The sequence below is a fragment of the Hylaeus volcanicus genome, chromosome 8 (assembly GCF_026283585.1).
Source record: "Hylaeus volcanicus isolate JK05 chromosome 8, UHH_iyHylVolc1.0_haploid, whole genome shotgun sequence".
Lineage (NCBI taxonomy): Eukaryota > Metazoa > Arthropoda > Insecta > Hymenoptera > Colletidae > Hylaeus > Hylaeus volcanicus.
Genome location: NC_071983.1, coordinates 4,601,451 through 4,624,179, shown reverse-complemented (window position 1 = coordinate 4,624,179; position 22,729 = coordinate 4,601,451). Strand labels below are relative to the sequence as shown.

General features: G+C 45.7%; 1 protein-coding gene across 10 annotated transcripts in view; it reads right to left on the bottom strand.

The window, feature by feature from the left end:
• LOC128881555 (serine/threonine-protein kinase S6KL) overlaps nucleotides 1-22,729 on the bottom strand; it is a 49,873-nt gene that overhangs the window by 9,103 nt on the left and 18,041 nt on the right. The window contains exon 10 of one of the 10 annotated variants that reach the window (XR_008458099.1): nucleotides 227-445. The exons of the other annotated variants lie outside the window; for them this stretch is intronic. The gene's annotated coding sequence lies outside the window, so the exon portion shown is untranslated. The remainder of the gene's footprint in view (nucleotides 1-226; nucleotides 446-22,729) is intronic. 10 annotated transcript variants of the gene reach the window in all.

The window sequence follows — 22,729 nt, the reverse complement described above, 5'->3', positions numbered from 1 at the left end:
GATCGGAGCCCCTCTGCAGTGGCTGCAGGTAGGCTAGCTTCTGTTCGCTCGGACTCCAAAAGGGAAGTAGCGTAACGAGATGGCATTCTCCGCATCTTACGGAGATGCACCAGCCACGGTGCATCCTCGATGCTCTTGGTATCGCGGGATTGGTAACCGCGGCTGATTTTTCACCCGCGAGACGGAGACGAAGGAGGAAAGGGGCAGAAAGACAGATCTGGTTTACCTTGCGAAGGTTTTCTTACGTCCTGCGAAGACGGGAGCGCCGATCCTGGAGCCCCGACAACCCTCGAACAATTGTCCTGTCAGCGCTGCAGTCGTTCTAGTCAGAGTGCCGTAAACGAGAACTTTTTGCATCCTCGCCGCCACGGTTGAGAGATTCAAGGGCACCGATGCTCCGACGCTCGATTATGTTTACCGCATGTGTGCTGGTTGGTACCAAACCCTATACGAATAGTTCCCATTCTTGATGCTAGACGTGCTACCGAATATTTTATATCGACACGAGTATTAACTATAAAGCAGTCTACTCTAATCTAGCACTAACGATGCAAATAACTCCACTAGTGTCGTTTCAATCATTCGACAAGCTTGGATCGAGTCGTTAATGTAGGTACGAACGAACGTGGTGTCTCTAAAAGGTGAGCGGACTCTGGCCTTGCTCGATCTCTGAGAAGTCCTGCTTCGTACGAACGAGAAGATGAGACCCGAAGGGTGGCAGAGGTATATACAATTTGGGCAGTGGTCTGAAACCCCTTGGGTCTCGTCTTCTCATCCGTACGTTGCACGAGCGTATCGTGAGCGTCGATTTTTGGTCCCGCGTATCATATTTTCTTTTTGCGCCTTTTATTCGCCGACTATATTCGCCATAATGCTGTCTAATATTACCACCATAATACAACGCTGTTCGAATCTCGGATCGTTCCTTTCAGACACTCTGCGCGATCAACGATCGCGGCAAAAGGGTTGATATCCAATTACCGCGAACACGTTTTCGAAGATTGTTTCGCGAGGCTCTTCGTGGTCGTAAATTGTCTCGTAAAGCTGCTACACGGTTGGGTAGCAGAAAAGGAGCAACACGTTGGATACATTGTTCGCGATGAACGTTCTCCAGGCGTCGGTAAACGTGGAATATATTCTTTTATGGTGACCTGCCACCCGCAGAGAGACAGGAGCAGCAATTAAGGCAACACGAAGGCTGGTTCACCTTGCGAAGGTTTTACTTACGTTCTGTAAACGTTACACTCGACGGTAGGGTGGATTCATTTAAATAAATCGAAATTATATCCCATTGGTTAACTACTAATTGTATGACTCAAAATATTGAACGTTCTACGAGATATTAGAATTGTCTATTACATAAGCAACAACTCGATAACAATGTCTCCTCGAGCCACTGGAACAAGAACCTTCGTGGCGAAGAATCGGAACGAGAATGGTCCCAAAACTGGTCCCGAGATGCACGATTATTAACACCTTAGGATACCTCCAACCCTTCCCAACAATTTATTTCCGACCTGGTCGATTAAACCTATCGAAGATCGGGATCTAAGATCTACATGCCTGGAGCCCGAGCCTCGGAGGCAGACGCTTAATCTACATAGAGAATCTCGCGGAGTGGCGCACAGGGTCGTATTTTTTTCGAGGGTCGGACAGGAGAACGCGAGGGACCTGGCCAGCATATATCATGACCCATCGGACAGCCAGAAATTATCGCTGGTCTTAGAGTTCGTCCTCCGCGGATGAATCCCGAGGGGGCCCACGGGGCCCGAAAACTCGTTAATCGCGGCCCCGCGAACTGACTTTCTGTGCCGTAAGCGAAAAGAAAAAAGTGCTGGACAAAGGATGGAACCAGAATGGTTCAAAGGAGCCAGAGAGTACTCGGACCAAAGGGTACTTCGCGAGCAGCGAAATTGATACTCCAGTGTCAAAGTTATGGCTAATAAAGCGTGTATACCGAAACATGAACACGATCCACGTGGACTGTAATATACGATTTGGTCTATCTGTAATTCATTCGGTTATCATCGTAGAGAGATGTTAAAGAAAACGAAAGATCTAGGCGTCTCGTTGAGCTGGATCGCAGTAATTTTTAACTAGTCGCGAAGGGAGTATTTCAAACAATTATTTTGAGAAACGAGCATCGAACCGAGTATCGAAAAGAACTTTCTAGTAGATGCATCAAGTGCGAGAAGTTTATATTAAGAACCATTGCAAATTCGAATGACGACGATGGCGACTATCGGAGGACACCGAATAAGAAAACGCTCAGAATTCGAAGATGAGCGTCGGTTCGAGTGAGTTATTCAATAATGATCGGAATGATCCGTGAAAAGGTCGGTGAACCTGGCGAACGCAGCAAAACCTCGAAGGTCGAAGTCTTCCAGCGCTGATCCACGCTGCGCGTCCCTTAGCGACCGGTCGTTGGTTGTTCATCGCCTTCAGGCGCCACGGAGGGTGACTCTTTTTCTTCCTATCCCTTTTCTCCTCTCTTTTTCTCCCTGTTTCCCTCTATCCCTCTGGCCCTTCTTCCAGCTTCCTCCGATCCCCTTCCCACTGGTTTGCCATCCTGCGGCCGTATACGGGGATTCGCGTCGATACGCTTTGCTGAACGCCGAGCAAAAAGCTGAACCTGCTCCACCATCGCGTGTGCGCGTCTCTTCCTCTTTTATCCACCACCGGTGCACGCCCTCCCTCTTCGTTTTCCACCCTCCGCCGCCCACCTTTCCTGCTCCACTCGCCGGATGGATTCTTCTCCGCCTTCTTGGGACACGGGGCGACTCAGCCGAGGATTATTTCAGACGTTGCTCTCGTTTTTCTCCGCGGTTGGCCATTTGCTCCCCGAAGTCTCTCTCCTTCGACGCGCTGAATAAGGGAGCTTTCATACCAACCGCATCGCCACCGAACCAAACGTACATTCGAATCAACCGCTGACACGAGTTTTTCCTCTGACGCGGTGTGTTTGGTCGAGAGGGAATCGAATCTGGCTATGTTTGAAACGAATAAATGCACGTTTAGGAAACCTAGAGTTTAGAGGAGCAATTGAATCATCAAACTGAAGTATCGATCGCGTGATACCGTCGCAGGTCAACGTCGTGGCACCGGTCAAAATGATCGATTTTACTTTCTTCGCTTACATCATTTCCGCTGGGCGTACCAGATCTCTCTCCGTTAAACGTTAACGAGCGTTTCTTTTCAACGCTCGAATCCGCCGTACAAACTATTGACGGCGATGTATTTTTCGCACTCGTATAAAAACAAAATTCTCTTCTAAAATTGACACGACAATAGTAGACGATAGTTTCGTTGTCCCTTTGCGGTCTGCGTGTCCCGAGGCACTTTCCAGCGTGGTTTCCTGCGCTACATGCGTCCAATGGTGACGAAGCTGCGTTCTTGATTGGAAATTGACGAGCGGAAAGCAAAAGATGTGGAAGAAAAGAAAACAAGGAGTCAAAGACGAGGAGGGAATGAGACATCGCAGCACGTCGTCCGCGCAGCTAATTTAGTGGCTGGCGCCAGGTTCCTCGTCTGAGAGAACACCCGTTAATCCTACGACCGCTTATTTTTATTCCCGCGTCTCTGTCCATCGAGCGACGCGAGCCGGCACACCCAGTTCCCTCCTGTTGCTCGCAATTCCTACGATGGACGCGCTGGACTCCCGCTGAAGAACGTTCCTCGTCAACTTCGCGTCCGATCGACTCGTATCTCCCGGGCAAACTGCCTTGTATCCAATTGCGACGGTTTAATATTTTACAAGATTCTTCCGATGTTTGTTTCTTCTTTCCATGGTCCTCTTCGACGAACGTTCAAACAAAATAAAGGTGTTTAACTCCTTGCGCTACGTTTTACCCTAGGATAGAATTTTATGAATATCCTTCCACGAGAGATAAACTTAATTACTCTGATACTTTGGAGTCTCGCGAGTCACCTCAAAGATCCTTCGATGCAAGGCTACAACCGGCTATTTCGTGAAAAATTCTTTGCCGCGTTACTTCTACCGAGGATTCTTGCAGAATGAAAAAGGAAAGTCTGAACATCCCCTGTACATCTAGAGTTACTGGAAGCTACTCCAACTGGAAGGAGTAGCTGGTTGTCGAGGAGTCAACGCTCCGATCCATAGATCCGTGTAATTACCCCGCGGCCATGGAACGCGCGAATCTTCCGTGTTTGCTTTCGATCGGATCCAGGCCACTGATGTCGCACCGGTTATATTTAGATCCCGAGGATCGATGGAACGGCCAACACGCGACGGGGAAACGCCAAGAATGACCGAGGAACACGGGTGGAGCCGCCCATAGCATATGCGTCGCGATCGCGCGCAAACGCGCAGCCCATACGAGAATCGGAACGGACACGGGGGAATCGATAATTAGCCAAGCGTGGATTTAATGGAGCGTGGCGATCGTTAACGGTAGATCTTCGAGCGCCGATCTGCGCGGGAGATAAACGTCTCTCGCGGTATCCTTCCTATCGCCAAAAGATTGTTACAGCAACCTTCGATATAGAGTTAATCGATGGATACACTTTTCACCTACCGCATGCGGGTTTATGAAGAAATTTTCAAGAGGAACGAGCCTTAGGCAATTTTTTTTCAATGTCTGTAGCACTTTTTAAGTAATGGCTACTAAAACAAAGCGCGAAGAATTAAATTACACGCGTGGTATCTACAGAACAGGCATCCATCTTCTTGTGAAGTCCGTTCCTCGACCCACCCCCGCGTTTTTAATTCTTTTTTCAAACTTCCAAGCCGTGCGTGATGTTCAGTTGGAGCCCAGACCGGGGAGGAGCGTGAACGAGCTAAGGTAATCGGTTTGAGGAGGGTCCCGAGAGTTCGTCGTCTCGAAACTTCTTTCACGCGTGTATCGCTCTCTCGGCACTCTCGAGCGACGCGTTGAATAACGGCGATAAAGGCGAATGCCGCGGGAATATCACGATAATCGACCGAATGATGGATAATGATCGGGGCGGCTGCCTTTCGCGCCCCTTCCCCCACCGTCCATGGACCATTATTCAATTGAATTCAATGCTACGCCGACTATTACGGAATTGACTTCGAGAACTTTCTTTCGGGCATCCGTCTCGTCGGACAGACGCTACTTCCGCCGGTCAGCCCTACGAGAAACGACCTGGAACTCGTTCCAAACCATCAGGGCTCGATGGAAAGCAACGCCACCGACTCCGTAACTATTTATCTATTTATTTATTCGTTTCTATCGATGGAAATAACCCATTAACTGATCGAAGCACGCGAATTAAAGGATAAATAACACTCGAGCTACCCAGAATACGATCCCATTCAGATTTAAAATTTATGTAGAACATTGCAGTAAATTCATTTTTCTAAAAATTGAAGAGACGCTGCAAGGAAAGGACTACGAGTCCTCTCACAGGATGCACAATACGAATATCCCTGGCTTTCGAGATTCTTGTTCATCGTGTAACGAAACGTAATCAGTGGTCTTGGCAAGGAACCGTAAACTATCTCAATTAAAACCAACACTGCATTTTTCTCCCTCTTATCTCGTTAAAGTAAAACAGCTATTTTCCATTTTCCAAGGAAATAATAAATTGCGCCGAGATTTTAATCGCCGCGCGTACTGCAATTTGTGATTCAAGGAGAGATGGTAACGCGCGCCAATCGCTCAAACGTTTTAATAACAATGTTGGTAAAAAAATTGAACGATCCTCGAGAGTAAGGCAAATCGAGTAAGAAAAAAATAAGCAAGATTACGTGACGACTACATGAATCAGTCCTACCGGAGCACGATTTAACTCCTCCACCGGTGAATCATGTCTACGACTCGCGAGCTTCGTTAAATCTTCCCATTGTTTCAACGACGCGAGCAGACGAGCGTGTGTACCATAGTTGTTAAGAAGAACAACTCGATAAGAGATTATTTCCATAACAATCGCTGATCGTACACGGCGATTTTGCTCGATATTTCGTCTTTTGGTGATAAAACTTAAACGTTGTAAAATTTCTTCGATTTCCACAAACTCTTGTTATCGCTTTAGGATTGATAAAATCTTGTAAATTTTACGTTCGTCGAATATATAAACTTGTTTCGTTCGATCAATCGAATTAATTCCTCCGATACAGCGCCTCGCAACAAGTCGAAGTGCCTGTCGGAGGAGGTCGAACTCGGCCAGGCATTGAAATCACCCAGAAACCAAGAGCACCAAAAGTAAGAATCCATAAGTCCCGGGTCACCCGTCACCCAACGTTCCGTTACCGATGCGCTAATTTCCTCGTTCTCGTGCAGGTTTTAAACCAGATCTGCTCCCAATCCCTCTCGCGGACACGCATTCTCCGTATTTTGTTCCCCTTAAATGGCAGTCGGCCGCGTGATATCGCGCAAACAACGCGTAATCCAAACGTCGTCGTTTCCATTTCAAATTCCCAATCAATGTCACCGTGCTCGCTCGATTTAATCTGGTTCACGGAAACGGAAGAAAAATTTTCCGCGACGATCCAAGCGGGGAACTACTCGCGAGCGGATTTAATTGCTCCTCGATAAGTATCGCGTTATCGTTTCGATAAACGTCCCCGTCGCGTATACGACACGCTCGCCGAGCGTTTTGATTCGCCGATGAATCCACGGCTCGCCGAACCAACGACGAGGCGTCGTTAATATCTCGGTGGCGTAGTCGCGTCACGTACCATCGGTACAAGAAGAGAGGAGACGGGACGAGCGCAGGCGAACCGCCGTCGATTCTTTACTTCTTTCCCCCTTTTCCGGCCTGTGTGCTAGCTCGCGATGACTACCGACATTGAGATCGTCGAGAAACGACCATTGTGCTTCGCAACTTCGCACCCAGACTGCTAATACGTGGCTGCTAGACCCCGAAGGCTTCCTACGTAACGACACGCCGCCCTCAGGGCTCGTGGAATGCGTTAATTCCGACGTCGTTTCACCGAAACCCAGTCACTTTTCCCAAACGAGGGTTGCTTTTTAATGCGTTCACCATATATAGGTGACAGGGTCGAAGAATTCGTAGCACCTGTTCTTTCTTACGTTGACTGTGAGACTGATTCGCAGGAAATGGCTGCAGGGCTAAAATTTTGTCTCGAGACAATTAGGAACTGTAGAATCTAACATTTATCGTATTGCTTACTTTTGTATTCTCGTCAAAATTTACGAATTCTATTCAGATTCGTTTTCATTGACGCTCAGCCCTCAAGATTAATTGTTCGAGTTCCTTAGCGAAAAGCTCTGTCAATCATATATGGGTGTCGTGGCGTAAAAGTCTTATAACCATCAGGCTAAAGTAAAAGTAAGAATAAGTACTTTCATCGACCTTATGTAATCACACACTCCAGTTCGGAACTTTTTTCCACGAATAGAAACGAAACCCGCATTCCTACGAGATTCGTTCCAGAATCACGTGGACGAGGTTCGATGACCAGCGTTAAATCTATAAATCGTCCTTTGATGTTAGTCACCGAGAGACGATCGGTGACACATTAAAAATCTGCATATGTATGGACTGTATCTTGATTCGAAAGTAAATATTCCTACGAAAAAGTGTTTGGGGAAATATGTAACGCTCTGCTTCGACTCGCCTCTTGTTTATCGCTACCAATCCATGCTTAAAATTTTAGACCGAAGGTCGCTCATAAAAACGAGGATTACATCAGGCGTTATGTTTTCATTTAAAACAGGTTCCAATCTTCTTTATTGGCTAGCCTGGAATTCTTTCCGATTCTTGCGCAATCGATTATCGAAAGTTGCATCATTCTTACGGAAGGTACAGAATTTTTTTGTGCAAGGGCCCTTCGAGATTACGTTTGCTTTACTTCGACTAATTATGGTCAGTTATATTACAGGAAACGTAACACATACTTAGTAGGATATGAATATTAATTAACTAAGATTAATTATGCTAAGCGCTCTTCATCCTACAAAGTTAGTTTAATTACCGTAGTCTTAATAAATATTCATCGAAATTAATGCTGGAAGCAGTCCGCGCAAATTACGCCTAGGTACGCAACTGGAGGAAAACTATTTGGAGCTGTGAGATTATCGAGTTCGAAGAAATTTAGACGATGTTAATAAAAAGAATTAGGGAAGAAATAAGACATAAGTTAGACGTAAATAACATGGATGATCCGAGTTTCTAAACAAGCCCTTGTATGTACAAAAGCTCACCTTCGAGTTCCTTAAGCTTTTCGCGAAAGAAATTCCAATAATTGGCTAATTAAGCGCCTTTGTAATGGGTATCCCCGTTCGCAGCGACTAACAAACACGCTCTTCTTCCGCGTGGATGCGTCACTCATCTCGAACACGACGTCCCGACGTTATTAGCCAGGATATTTCGCTAATGCTCACGAGCAGCGACGTCGAGGTCCTTTCTGATCAATGGTTTCGATAATAAATCACAGGCGGAGGCGAACGGTATTTTATTTTTCATCCAGGCACCGTCCAAGAGTCGCATTTGTCTCTCATACCCGGTGTCTCCCGTTATCCATCGGTAACTGTAAATCCGATCTCGGCTCCGTCCGTCATATCGATCATTTCATTTCGCTCCTGTTGCTCATTTTCCTTTTTCAGGGACCGTCCAGCTTCTGTTTACTTCTTTTTACGACGAACCGCGGCGTTGGCCCGCTCGATCGCCGATCTCGATCCATCATTTTCAAGGTGGAGCACCACAACGGGAAGTTAACGATCGTGTTGCCCGTCCGTTTATCTCTCGCGGCGATCTTCGCGAAGAGTATGGTCGAATCGCTGAGCTTTCTATCTTTCGATCGTTTACAGGGGAGAGGATCGCCTAAACTGGATCGCCTTCCTCAAACTGGAATGTTTCTAACAAACGGAGAATATTTTTATCGCCTATTCGAAAATAATTTCGTGATAATGTATGTTTGATCCGGAGAACCTGACACCCTGCCTCCTCGACAGCAAGACTATCGATCTCGGCGACTAAACATTAATCAGCGTTAGAGAAGCTCCTCTCTAATATTTTCTGGCAGACAGTAAAGTTTCAGTGGAGGATACGCGACCGTCCTCCGCGGAGTAAATATTGAAATTCGACGCGTACGATCGTTGTTAGCTAACACTATCGGCAAACAAACTTTACTCAACGATGTTTTTCTAACATTATCTAGCGACGTTTGTTTTGGCGTGAAGAAGATACAAGCGAAACTCAGCGTCTTTGGCCTTTCCTTGAGCCGAAATTAACGCCTGGCTATTTCCAACGGAGATCCTCATTAAACAGCGCTAAGTTCCTATGGCAAACGCGTTATGCAATTAGTACGCCTCTCCTAATTGACATCGTCCAAGGTTGGACAAAAAGGAAACGTCAGGTTCGACATTTATTCCCATACATCCTTGTGAATCGAAAAATGGACTAAATTCTTAATTGAATGCAAACTTTCAACGACGAATGGGAGATAAATAGGTTACGATGATTCACTCGAGGAAAAATTACTAATAAACGTAAGGAATATTATGAATCGCTATATAGCGTTTCCATTCGTCCTCTATTACTCGTATAAGACTTTGCATGGAGCATTTACGCCAACCTTCTCTCTATCTGTACACGTGCAGCCAATTATGCGAACAATGAGTACCTTACCAGGTTACTCTTCGCAGTAAAGACACTCGACAATGGTACTAAATTCTCTTTAGATCTCGGACGCTCTTTCGAGCATTCTAATTACAAACAAATCTAAAATATTCTCCACACAAAGAAACACTTGTCTTGCTTTGCAATGGTATTAACTAAACGAGATACATTGCTAAATAAATAAATATCGGAATGTCGCGTTAGACGTTCACAATTTAAGCGAAACGTTACCTTTGCGCAAACAATGCTTCCTTTCGTTCGTTACTCGGTGTAATTTGCAATTTGCATGAATTATACGAAATGAGTTTCGATATGAGACGATGCCGTTACTTGGAACGTTAAAAATGGCATAGCGTTACGGTGTTAATTAGAATGCGAAAAAATCGGGTACCGTTTCGGTATTAATTTCGACTATCGCGGTTCGAATACGTTTAAACGCGCGCAGTCATCGGAGAAATGAAGTTACGATCGAAAATAAATAAATAAATAAGAATAATTAAAAATAATTGGAAAAATGTGATTCAACGTGCCTAGGTTGATTCTCGAGGTAGTGGTCGACTCCTAGGCTCGCGCTATTCGAAGTTGAATCATCTTCGCGATCCCTATCGATCTGAACGATATTCCAAGCGTGACGTCGCGTTGCGACTCTGCCAGAATCGCTCGCGATAAAGGGAGCCCCCTTCATGAATGAAATCCGTCACGTTGGCACTTTTCAAATTTTTCACTCCGCATTCGATTGACCCCGGAAAGCCGAGCTGCTCCACACCCCAATCGTAGAGGAATTCCTGGAAACTCTATTGTATTTAAATCGTCGCTCGTGTAACGAGACGTGGACACGCGAAACGTAATAAATAATAAAGATCTGTCGAGACGAATCTAGCCGTTCGAACGGAATGTCAAGTTGGATGCGGGGACGCTATTGAATGAAATTCGAATTCGCGTGGATGATGATTTGGAAGTGAAATTTAACCACGTTACTGACCTGGACTGTAACCGAACAATTTTTTGGATATATAAACAAGAATTAAACGAGCTCGATACTTAAAGAACTCGAATATTTGAACGCGCAAGTAATCGGGGGGCCTCGGTCGAATACGAGAGAAAAAAATAAAGCTGCGAATGTATAAATACCACGATCCGAGTATTTATGAGAAATATCATTAGCCTTGGACGAGGAATGAATCACTGTTCCCGGTATTTTCGAGAAATGGGTATGAATTAAACATTCCTACCGAAGCGTGTGCCGACATTAATCGTAGCCGAGCCTCGAGAATCGTCGTCTGGCGACCGAAAACGTAAATGTTCTTCGTTAATCGCGCGATAAAGACACTATTACGATAATAAAACACCTATAATTACGATAATAGTCGTTTTTAATTCGTACAGCGAGGCGAACGGGCAGAAAAAACCACGAAAGACGTACTTGACCAGCAATCGCCGGCGCGAGCTTTCATTGTTATTTCAATTGTAAATTGAACCCAAGGCCGTCCGTTTGTAATGACCCTAATCGACGCCGTCCCTTCGAAATACATATAAGGGGGGCCCTTTTGCCACGGTCGCCGACAGGCTCTCGAGAGTGTCAGGGGTGATTATGAGCGCACAAGAGGATTATCGTCGAGGCTTCGCTAAGGTTCCACAATGCCCACCAATGGAATAATACCAAAGCGGATATCAGGCCTTTCAGGAAGCTCAGTTACGGACGGGAAGCGGAAAAGTACTAGGAACGAATAGGGGCAGACATCGCGCTATCGTTCCTAGGTGGAAAAATACTAGACCTGTTTTCTCGAAACGAATCACGCTCGTCCCTTCCAGAAGGTTCGAATCCAGGTACCTTTGACCTGGAAAAGGGTCCCAGGAAACAAAGGGACCGAATACATAGGCTCTGATTTTCTGCTTCGAGCAGGCGTTCAGGCACGACTTTGGCAAAAAAGATTGAAAATCAAAGTTAAAGAAGTTAAAATTAATTGAAAATCAAAGTTAAGAATTGGTTTAGTTGGAAGGTTCCTTTTCATCTGCTAGATGATCTCTGTATTTGTCTACTGGAAGATATCAACAGAAGGATCGATCTCTCAGCCATTTTGAAGCTCCACGATTATAATTTGGACGTTCGCGAGAACCTATGCAAACATTTCACAAAATTTTGCCCACATGCCTCTCAAGGATGACTTCTTTTCCTCGAAGAAGAATGAAATGGAAAGTGACACAGAAAACGCAAACATTGCACAAGGCGAAGGAATCAATTGTGGACTCCTCCGCGAAGAAAGAATTCTGCTGATCGTCATTAATGTTGGCGAAGCGTTGGCACGTTCATCGAAAATTTATGCGCGCAAATTCGTTAAATATTAACACGCAGAGTGTTCCGTACACTGTCAACTCCGGGAATTCAGCACGTGAGAGCGATAAAATTGCAAATTTAACAGGCGCTGGTGATATTTAATGCCTCGTAACGCGATTTTATTGACTTTCTGTAAACGTTACGAAGCACTTGAATCCGTTCGGCTGCTAATAAAATAGCAATTGATTGCTGGAAAAATGGGCGAATAATCGCGGGTATTAAAACGAATGAGGAATTTAATTTAGAAACGATGTTAAATGGAAGAAATGTCTCTACTACTTTTGGGGTTGAAATTTATCGATGCAGCAATGGCTATATTCGATGAGTGCACTTCTGTTTAGAATTGACGTCTTCCAGAAACTTTCCAAGATAAAACTAAAGCGTTGTATTGCAAATAAACAAAGTATGTCAGCTTTTAGCTAAGTTTGAATAAAAATTTGTCCCGTTTTCTAAACGGAGTACCGTGGATATTATAGTTGATATTTTGCATCCTTTTGCGGTTACGGACATTTTCATAGATTTCCCCATATTTCCATTTACCATAAATCCATAAAATCCTTTCAAAACTAAACTCGGGGCGTCTACGCGCGATGATCTCGTACACAGCGCCGAGGATGTGTTAAAATGCAACCGTGAGAACGGTCTTGTATTAACTACGTCATTGAATCTGCGTGACCCTGAATGCAAACGAGACAGTCAAGTTCGCGGTCGGCTCGGATTTCGTGATCGCGCAAGAGAACGACACCGATTACGACACGAGCGTCTGTCGTCAAATGTTAATCGAAACCCGTGTCGCGGCCGGGCAAACAGCCCCGTTCATGGACCATGGTCTTGGTTGGTTGGAAGGGAGACCTGGAAGCTGGTGCGACAAACCTCGCTACGAAAGAGAAACGAAGACAGATGGAGACAGGAGGGCGCGTTACGTACATGCGTCGCGCAAACTCGCGCATTGTAATTCATCGGCGATCGGTGGACGTCAGCTGACGGGGCGAAGTATGAATGAGCATATCGAGGCTCCATCGTCCAGCCTGTCTGCGCGTGACGAGCATAAGCTACTGAATCTCTTTCCGTTTTGGGTCATCCCGCAGCCGAACGCTTTTCACGAATCGGACATCTCGTTCAAATTTACATCGTGGCCTTTGAGATAACTCGGACCGATAAATTTCACATCGAAACGATACTCCAGGGGAGTCTGAAATTGTTGGCATCGTTGATTTTATTTTTGCATTGAATGGCGGCTTTGATCGAGAGCTAGCGACCTAAAGTCAAAAACCGAAACTAAAATGTGATGAAAATTAGAATTTCGAGCTTTTCAACCCACAAGACTAACATGTTGAATAGATTGCCACAGGAGTCGACTGTAGCCAAAGATTTTCACACTTGTCAAACACCTGGAATTACCAAAGGCTGCAACGTAGCGCGTAGCATGGGGGCAACTTTCTGATCGCAAGGAATTTTAGTTGCACAGCCGACACTCTGAAACGGCGAAGTTAGGTAAGAAACGGTTGATGAATGACAAGTCACGTCTGGGAAGCTTAGGCGGGCAAGATGGCGCGAGGAAAGCAAAGAGAGAGGAGGATCTGAAACGCGAGTGGGAAAGTGGCTGATGCGCGAAAAGGGCAGCATTGTGCTAAGGATGAGTGAAAGGAGGATGGATTCTAAGAAGCCAGTAGCCAGGGTTCCTTTCGATCGCGTTCCCTTTCATAGAATAGTCTTGAATTTCTTTTGTTCCAGAATTTCCCACCCCCTCGAGACCCTTTTACCTATTCGATATCACGTTGCAAGTCTCAAATTTCGAATTTTGCCGATGAAGTCCGCAGTTTCTCGCTGTTAGATTAATTTAGGAGAATCGATTCAGTTTAATAGAGATATCCTTCAAATTTGTACACACTGCCAACCATGCGCGTGTTATACGGATTTACATACGAATAACATTCGATAAAGCAACAACTTGTAGTAGGAGAACGAGTGTTCGAAACAGATATAACAGATCGTGACTGCATTTCCATCGGCGCAGACAGTTTACCGCGGCAATTTGAATAGATTATCTATCCAGTCATCGAGTGTCGCATGCAAACCGGCCAAAATAGTCTACGCGATTCTGAACAATCTCGATGCTTTCAAATAATGTTTATCTAAAAATGCGTGGCTAGCATACAAAGAACTAGTCGTTAGCAGACTGAAATACCTGTTTTGTAATTGAATTCTATAGTATTTTAAAGTGTATACGGTTTTTTAAGGGAATGTTTTTGTTCAACCGGAGGAATATTAGTGACGTCTCTCCCACGAACCACCCGCTAATTAAGAAGCGTAGACAACTTTCTCCAAGAAAAGTAACTGGTTAACCAAGAAAGCGTAGAAAGTACGAAGAGTGCATCGAATCTAATGGTACCGAGTATCTTTAGTCAGAGATCAAACAGTTGGTTTGTTGCTAAATTGCAAACATGGAAAACCTAACAGAGAGCATGACATAAATTCTGGTTTATTTGAATACCTGTGCACCTTGACGAATTTTTCAAAAAACAGCCTTCTGTTTTTAAACGTTGCGTGCCGATTTCTGCGAGAAAATGGTAACTTCGCAGCAGCCGAGTAACGTAAACACGGAATAACAGGAATAGGATACGCAGGTTCCATTCTATGCCGACATTTCCCCGATTCCTAGCGGCGTAGGAAGCAAACGAATTGCGCGACGTAATTGATCGCAACGAGTCAACCATGCAAATCGATTCTCGCGGACCGGTTTCGCTAAGGTCGTGCACTATGTAACGAGAGCGTTCCGTAGCTGGCACCACGGTGCACGACTTTGTGTTTCAGACACATAATAGACGGCTTCCTTTTGCGTATGTAGGCTCATCGCGCCGTTGGCCGATGGAATAAACTAATTAACAGCGGAGCTTGCGAATGTAACGAAGGAAGGCAAATGTCGAGATTCCATTATGCGTAACCTTACAATGGAATTTTTCTATTTATTTTGGCGATCGTAAAGTTACTCGGTTGAGAAATAAACGTGATTTTCAAAAAGAACGAACGATGAATTTTAAAAAGAAGTTCGCCAGAATTGATATGCTCAATGATTTTATCGTTCGCTGACGACAAGTCCGCGTTAGGATCCTTTCTTAGGACCACGAAGATGGAGTCGCAGCTTCACCGTCATAGTTACATGCAACGTATGCAACCTGTCCCGGCATGTAAATGCACCGATGGGGACCGGTTCGTAAAGGTCGAACATTATACCGAGGTCGTTTTCACCGCGATCGACGATACCCGTCTCGTTCGATCCACGATCGCTCTATGATAGCGCAAAAGAAATAAGGGTCGCCAAACTGCCGTTCGAAGATGGACCAAATTCCTATCCAAATACGAATTTCAAACAACGAATAAGATGTGTCAACTTGTTCGTTGGATCAATTTATCGATGATATTACTCGAAAATAACGAGCATGAAGAAAAAGAACAATAAGTAATTCCTGGAATAAAGTGATTTTTTATCCCGAAAGTTGGCACCGATACCTAATCCCCGCCATGCTGGATCGATGACAAATAAACGAAGTGACCTCTTAACACGTCGGTTGGCAAGCCGATTACGTATGTAAATCTTCCCTTGGACGCTGCTCTGGGCGTTCTCGTGATTTATGCTCGGCCCGATACTTTTATTTTGACCACCTCGACTGAATATTTCTACGATAACATTTTCGAACCCGTCACGTCCGCAGGATTAATTCGATCCATCATCGCTAAGAGAAAATATATAATATAGTAAATAAGGCGAATGCAAATTCACGTTCCCAAAAGTCGACGACTCTCCCAAAGCAGCGTTTGTAAGCTTCGACCGCTCGGCTTGCCCCCGGGGCATCGACCCTCGAAAATTCCAAGAACCTCTACGCAATCTGGCATACGGGGTAGCGCGAACCAACGGGCAGCATAATCCCTGAGGCGAACGAAACAGTTGATTAACGTTTTACCAACCGGCATAATCGTATATAAATTTCTTTGCCTCCTCGATGAAAAGCCTTGCAACTCATGAGTGGATGACTTGACGGTCAAATTTTACGTACACCCAGATGCTGAATTTTGTCTAGGTCTCGGTGAAGATGTCGTTCACGCAAGAACAAAAGAAGGTTAATTGAAAATCTGCGACGTCTACTCCGAGAACTGAAACAGACAACCGCGTAAACATCCCCCTTGTACCTTTATCGACGAAAATCGCTCCGAATTGGCAGCGTCCTAATCCGCGTCAGCGCGGGTACGCTTCCAAAGAAAGTCGGCTGGCAAGGACGAGGAGGTGGCGACCAGTCGTCGGCTGTCGGCTGTCGGAGAGCCGGTCTGCGCTGGTGTGTAATGCGTTACACAGGTATTACGGGTATTATCCGTATTACACGTATTACGAGTATTATACGGACGTACGTGCGACCTCGAGAGAGCAGAGGCCCACTGAACGGCTTCTTCTTCTTCTTTCTCCGATCCCCACCCCTCCCAACGTGTTCGTGCATCCCTCGTATACACGTTTGCCCTTCTCCTGCCCCCCGCGCATAGCTTGCACTTCGTCTCTGTCGTCCATGCCTGGTCCTCTTTCCTCCTGTCTCCTCTCGAGCTCTCCTCCTCCATCTCGCCTATCCTCCTTCTTCTTATCTTTTTATCCTGCGGCCCCACGAGCGGGAGGTTTAACGTCCGCGACTTTTTCTTGCCCCCTCCGTCCTTCCACCGCGTCCCTCCGCCATCCAGCTCTTCCATCTCCACCTCCTCCGGGAGCCGAGAAGCGAAGGAGTCTTCGACGCGAGCTCGACTCTCTCGCCTATCCATCTTGCTGGACGGTTTTACTTTGGTTTCGAGCCGGCTCCTCTACCTTTCCCACCTGTTGTCGAATATAACAGAGGGGAGGGGGTGTTCTCAGCCAGAATTCGATTGCCCTTCCATTCTGGGGTGCCTGGGACTTCTCGGTCCCTCGACGTTCGCTTGAAAGTTTCAGTATTTACGGAGTGCAGGATTTTAGCGTCGAATTGTTCGAGATACCAAAGATTTTTCTTTTTCTCGTAGCTTTCCTAACTTCGAGAAGCTTCTCGACAACGCTCGGGGATTCGAAGGTCTAGGTGACGACAGGTTGCGTAAGCACGTCGATCCCGTCCAAGGGGGAGAAAAATCGCCGTGGTACAGGTTCCACGGATGTGTCTCGCTCTCGGTGGAATCGGAGTCACTGAACGAATCGAAGGTTACGCTCGACCGAAGACCGAAAGGGCAAGCTTCCGAGTTGCTGCTCGATCCTTGAATTATGCGAGTGGGAAAGTCGAATTCACTCCTGTCGCGCTTCTTCTCCTCCGCTTGAAAGCGGATTTGGCAGCGATTTTCGACTCTGATCGAGGTAAAGATAACGGTAGCAGAGACTTCTGCTTCTTCTTGTTGTGTTACTTTCGCGAAACGATATCAGAGCTGCTGATTTACTCGGAGGTCCTTCTTCTTGAATCCCGAGCAAAAATTTGACGGTGAAAAGGTTTTTCCGGTGGCTATTAATCTTGGAGAAAGACGACGACACTTTTTTGTACAAAATATTTCGATCTTCTCCCCGTATAATGGATGGTATAATGGATTTTCCTTGCTCGGGGTCACTCGAGCCGCACCTGTGTTGCGGCCGCAGGACGCGTCGTCGTCGATGAACTCGTTCCTTCGCGAGAAACGAGCATCGTGGAAAGAGGAAGGAAGAAATCCCTCGCGGATTCCATAGCTGGCGAACCACTTTGCCAAAGGCTGCGCTACGGTGAGCTATTTTCAGCTGACGTCTCCCACCCCCCTCTGCCGTTGGCGATGTCTACCATATTTATTTGGTACCGGGAACGGAGCTGCAGGAGCCAGAAACGGCCACCACCGGCAGCATCGGGGGAGAGCAATGGCGGTACGAGACCGATACACGCGGTGCAACTCGCCACGACGAGGAGACGGAGCCAGGAGTTGCCGTTCAGGTTTTGCTGTAGGAGATCGTTAAGATAATCGCCGCTATCCTCATCCTAACTTAGCCTTAGCCGATGTATCTTCGACTCGGCTCCAGCCCTGCTCCTCGCTCCTCAGGTGCGCTTCTTTTATTTACCCCTGTCCGCTTCCTTCGTCGTTCTCTGTCCCTTCGCCTTTTTGCTCCAGCGTCGTTACACGATACCACCGCGCCGGTAAGAATCGATTTTCTAATCGCGCGGAGGAGCTTAAAATATCCTCGACGAGTACTTATCCGGCAGCGCTTTGTGTTTTCATTTCGAAGATAGAAAATTCGCGATCCCTACAGTGGCTACGTAAGTACGTAAGTATTGCCGTTTCGTCTGAAAATCGAGGCTGAAGTAAGACTGGAGGTCGAACGACGAGAGATGCTTCGAGTCGAGATAAGAGTAATGGAAAGATATAAAAGGTGCGTCGTCTCTCGCGAGTCCTCTCGATTATAACGCAATATGAAATATGGACAAAGAGCGCCGCGACGTAATGTACGATTTACATCTAATGGGTTTCTTCTGATTAGCGATACGAAGAAGAGGGAGGACAGTGATGAAAGTACCTTTTACGAGAGGAATCTTTACGAACGCTGCTGATTTTTACTCCCCACCTCGTCGTGCGTGGGAGGTTTACGAGTCTAACTATTACAGAAAATCAGCGAGCAACCATTTTTTACTTTGGACTGTATACCGATAGTATATCTTTCTAACCAAATTCCTTAAAAAAGGGTGGCTAAGAATTAAACAACCTCTCGGTAGAAGCTCCTTCGATAAAGAGAAGTGCTCGCGTCTGCGTGTAACCTACACAATGGAATAATTTTTTCCTTTGGGGAATTCGAGCCGTGCGTCAAGAAAAAAGAAACAACGATGGACTTGGCGTTAAACGAAAGAACAATTACAATGCCGAGAGGGGATAGGAGACAGACCTTGGGCTCCTTGCGAGATAATCATAATGTTACACGATCCGCGCTATAATGTCGTATAATGTCTACGACACGACGCGCATTGCACGAACGCGACGCAGGCCATTTACGCGGTTTTCTATGCAAAACTGGGGCCCAGAGGAGGACCGGGGCACACCATCTTTCCTTCTGCTCGTTTCTTTCGTGGCGCTCGATACACAATCGGAGCGGACCACGCGTAATTGCCTGTCACTGAAAAGGAAATGGAAAAGGACGCCTAGACCCGCGAAACGGGACAACAGTGAGAGAAAACGAAAGAAAAAGGAGGCTGTCGCCGTTGCCAGGATGCGTCGAGAGGCCTGTCATTTTCGCCGAGCTCGTCACCGTCATTTTGTAATTACACTCGCGCTCGAGAAAATAGAAAAGCGGCCGCAGAACCAAAGAACACCGTACGAACGGCGATTGCTTAATTTTTAGCCCCCCTTTGTTAAGCTGATTGCCGACGATCTCGTTCAACGATTCATATTACAAATTCGAAGAAATTCGCGAGGAAATTGTCGTTCCACGCTTTCGCGATTCAATAAGGATGCAAGGTGACAAGTTTAAGTACGTTCGAGTGTATTATCCATATTGAATTCTATGGAAGTAATTAGAAAATCGTGGAAGAGAGAGAAGAAGCAATTTATCGACACCATTCTCAGACGAACGTTCCTAATTAGATGTAGATACTCTTGGCCTTGTCCCGAAACACACTTCTAAGGTTGTACGTACGATGTTCACGTGGTAACGAAGATGATACTAACTAAGCATCGAAACGCGTACGTGGAGTACGGTTAAGCCGTGATTGAATGGCTATTTGTTTAGTACTTGTTCGTCGACTATACCGTTCTTGCTCGTGTACCAAACATTATTACGCAAAGGAACAACAAATAAAAAGAACAACGTTCTTCTTACACGTAAATGTTTTTAACCTCGATATCCTTCCTGTAGATAGCTTTTTATCAAGGGTCCCCGAACATCGCAAAAAAAAAAAATAAGACCCTGCAATTAATGCCACAGATTGGCTTTCGCCAGGACCTTTAATTACTCAATTAATTATCCAGAGGACCAAGTTGATTCCACTGTGTTCGCCGACTGCAACTTCGTTGCAGAAGGAGCATCTGACCATCGAACAACCGGTACCAAAACCGGCTCGAGTTTGGGTTTAAAATTAGAAGTCAACCAGAGCTGGGGTCCCAGAATGGCCGACGAATAAACTTTCGTTGGCCCTTTCTCCCTTCCATTTATCATGCCAGTACGCATCCTTCGTATACCCAGTCCGGTTGAGCAAAAGTATTTTTAGCTAGGTAGAAAAATCGCAGGAGCTTCGTCCAAAGGATGCTCGTCAAATAAATGTCCTTAATCGATACGGCAGAGTCTTTAATTCGACGCGAATGATCGTATAATCCCGTACAAATGTAAAATAAATTTCCAGTATCACCTGTCATCGAGTTCGGGAGAAAATTAGAAGGTAAGCAAAGTCTGTGTTCTGGTTCACCCTTTTTGCTTTCCTTTCTCCTGTCGCCCGCGACACGAATATCCTTTCCGAGCTCGTAACGCGGCGGAGCAAAGCAATTCGAACTTAGAAAACATTTCCAAAGCGTTGGAAAGACAGAGGACAGACTTTTCTCGGCGCGATAGAAAAGTGATCGATGTCATTGATGACGAATACTCCCGAGAACTATAATCGCGACGAGGTGGCCAACTTTCGTGGATCTTCGATGAAAGGAGCAGCGTTTTCTCGGTGGGACGGGCATAAATCATGCGTCGATCGGCAAGGATTACGCGGTGTTGCGTACGCGAAGGACGTTCGCGATCAATGATACTTCTGTTAACGAGCACCGTGTACGATAGCGGTTGCATAGGTATCCCAATGATTCACCGTGGGATTAAACGCGAAACAGCACGCGTTAAGGAGACATATTGCTTTGGTGCGCTGAAACTTGCGACATTTTTTCCAAGGGAAGAAGTGAACGTATAAACGTAACCCGAGTGCTGTTTCGTTTTTCTTGGAGATACGACCATAAAGATATTATGGATAGCGGTACCTGATTCTGTCACCCAGTATTTTTATATCATTTTTACGTTTGCAAAATTCACGTTTTCAGACAGGTCTATGTCTCGCCTGCTCTATCTATAATATCTCGATGGCTTCGACACGCGACACTTCTCCAAGGAATACCTGAAAGGCCCAGATGTCCCAGATCTGGATAGATACCCTAGAAACTACGTTATTATACGTCACTCGAGATGTTTGTTTCCTTTCACGGTTGCCTCGTTTGTGAAACATAATCGTGTCGTTCCATTTAAAGAGAGTCATTTAAATTATAGTTCGCAAATATTTCGAGTCCTTTAAGTAAACGTTTAATCTCCGTATACGAATCTAGAGATCGATATCGAAATGGAACACGGTTTAAGACAAAAAATGGTGGAAGTGAAAAACTGGAATAGGAAACGGAATTACTCATCGCGATGATAACGCCTGTATCTTTCCAGAGCAAACGAGAACCCCGCGCGCTTTACAACAGTACAATTATCGAAGGATTAACAACTGCTTCTCGTTAATTATCCCAGGAACGAACGAGCACTGGATTCTGAGCGCTGAACGTAAATCTTCCGTCATTTGAATACAATGAGCATGATTCATTTCTCAATGGAAACCGTAAAACGGATTATCAAGAATGCGATCGGTCCAATTACCAGAAAAAAACTCTGCTAGATGGATAACAAAAGAATTACCATAACGTAAAAAAGGTCCTTTGAACAAACGTTTGATCTCCCGATTTTCATCGTTTTTATCAATTTTTCTCAAGTTTTAAGATCAGAGAATTTTTACATCTCCCGTTGCAAACCGAAAACGAAACGTCGCTAGCATAAATCAGGGGTGATTTGTTCGACAGAAATTTTACAGTCCTGCGCGAACTAACGAACCTGTAATTTTCCAAGAATTTCCGAGTAACTGCTGCCCGTTTCGCCTGGTTTTTTGCATTCCGCCTAACGATGTCTCCAGTTTTAAGTGCGCTTCTGCGACGTCCTTGGGGCGCGTACTCGACTGTGAAAAAACGCGATTGTGCCAGCGGCGAGCATGATCGGGGATCCCTGAAGCGCCACGTCGCGATGAAAGTGACAAAACAACGAAAATTTAATCTTGGTATTCTAACATAACAAACTAGGAGTGAATAACGCGAAGAATTAATTTCTATGCCTAATATTTCAGACTCGAGCATCGAAGGAACTCGTGGTGATCGTTAAGATAAAAGAGAAGAGAAACCTGTTACAACGTAAATGTTCGGAAAACTGCGTTCGTCTGAGGATTGCATAACAATCAAAAACGAGGTATTTTTAAGGCTCATCGAGCCGTGACTCACGTTTCTTATAATCACCAGGAAGCCAAGATCACGAACTGCCGGACTAAGGACGTATACGTCCGAACGCTATTCGTAATTTCGAAGTACGAATGGTGAATTTCGAATTTTAGACGCGACCGGAATCCCTGAAGCACGCGTCGAACGCTCGTACGTGTCCAAAGCACGCGATAAATTTATTCATAGGCATTTATTCATAATCTTGGATAAGAATCACTAACAGATCCTAGAATCGTGAAATTAAACCAGAGTTGAAAGAAAGACTCTAGAGTCGGTGGCCTCGAGAGGATGAAGAATCCTCGGTTTCCACGGTCTGGAATCGAGTCTATTTTAAGCCCAAGATCTCAACAATTACGGGACCGTTTCAGGTGCTACTCGGTGCACGTAAAAAGCTTTTTCGCCAGGAGCGACATAAACGATCGGCCTCCTAACGGTACGTAACGGTTGGGAATCGCAGGTTCTAAAGTAGTCGTTTCCTCGGCAACTGCCACGAGGATCCAGGAAGACCGTGAATTCACGACGCTACGAACGATCGTCGCGCGTTTTCCTGGTGGC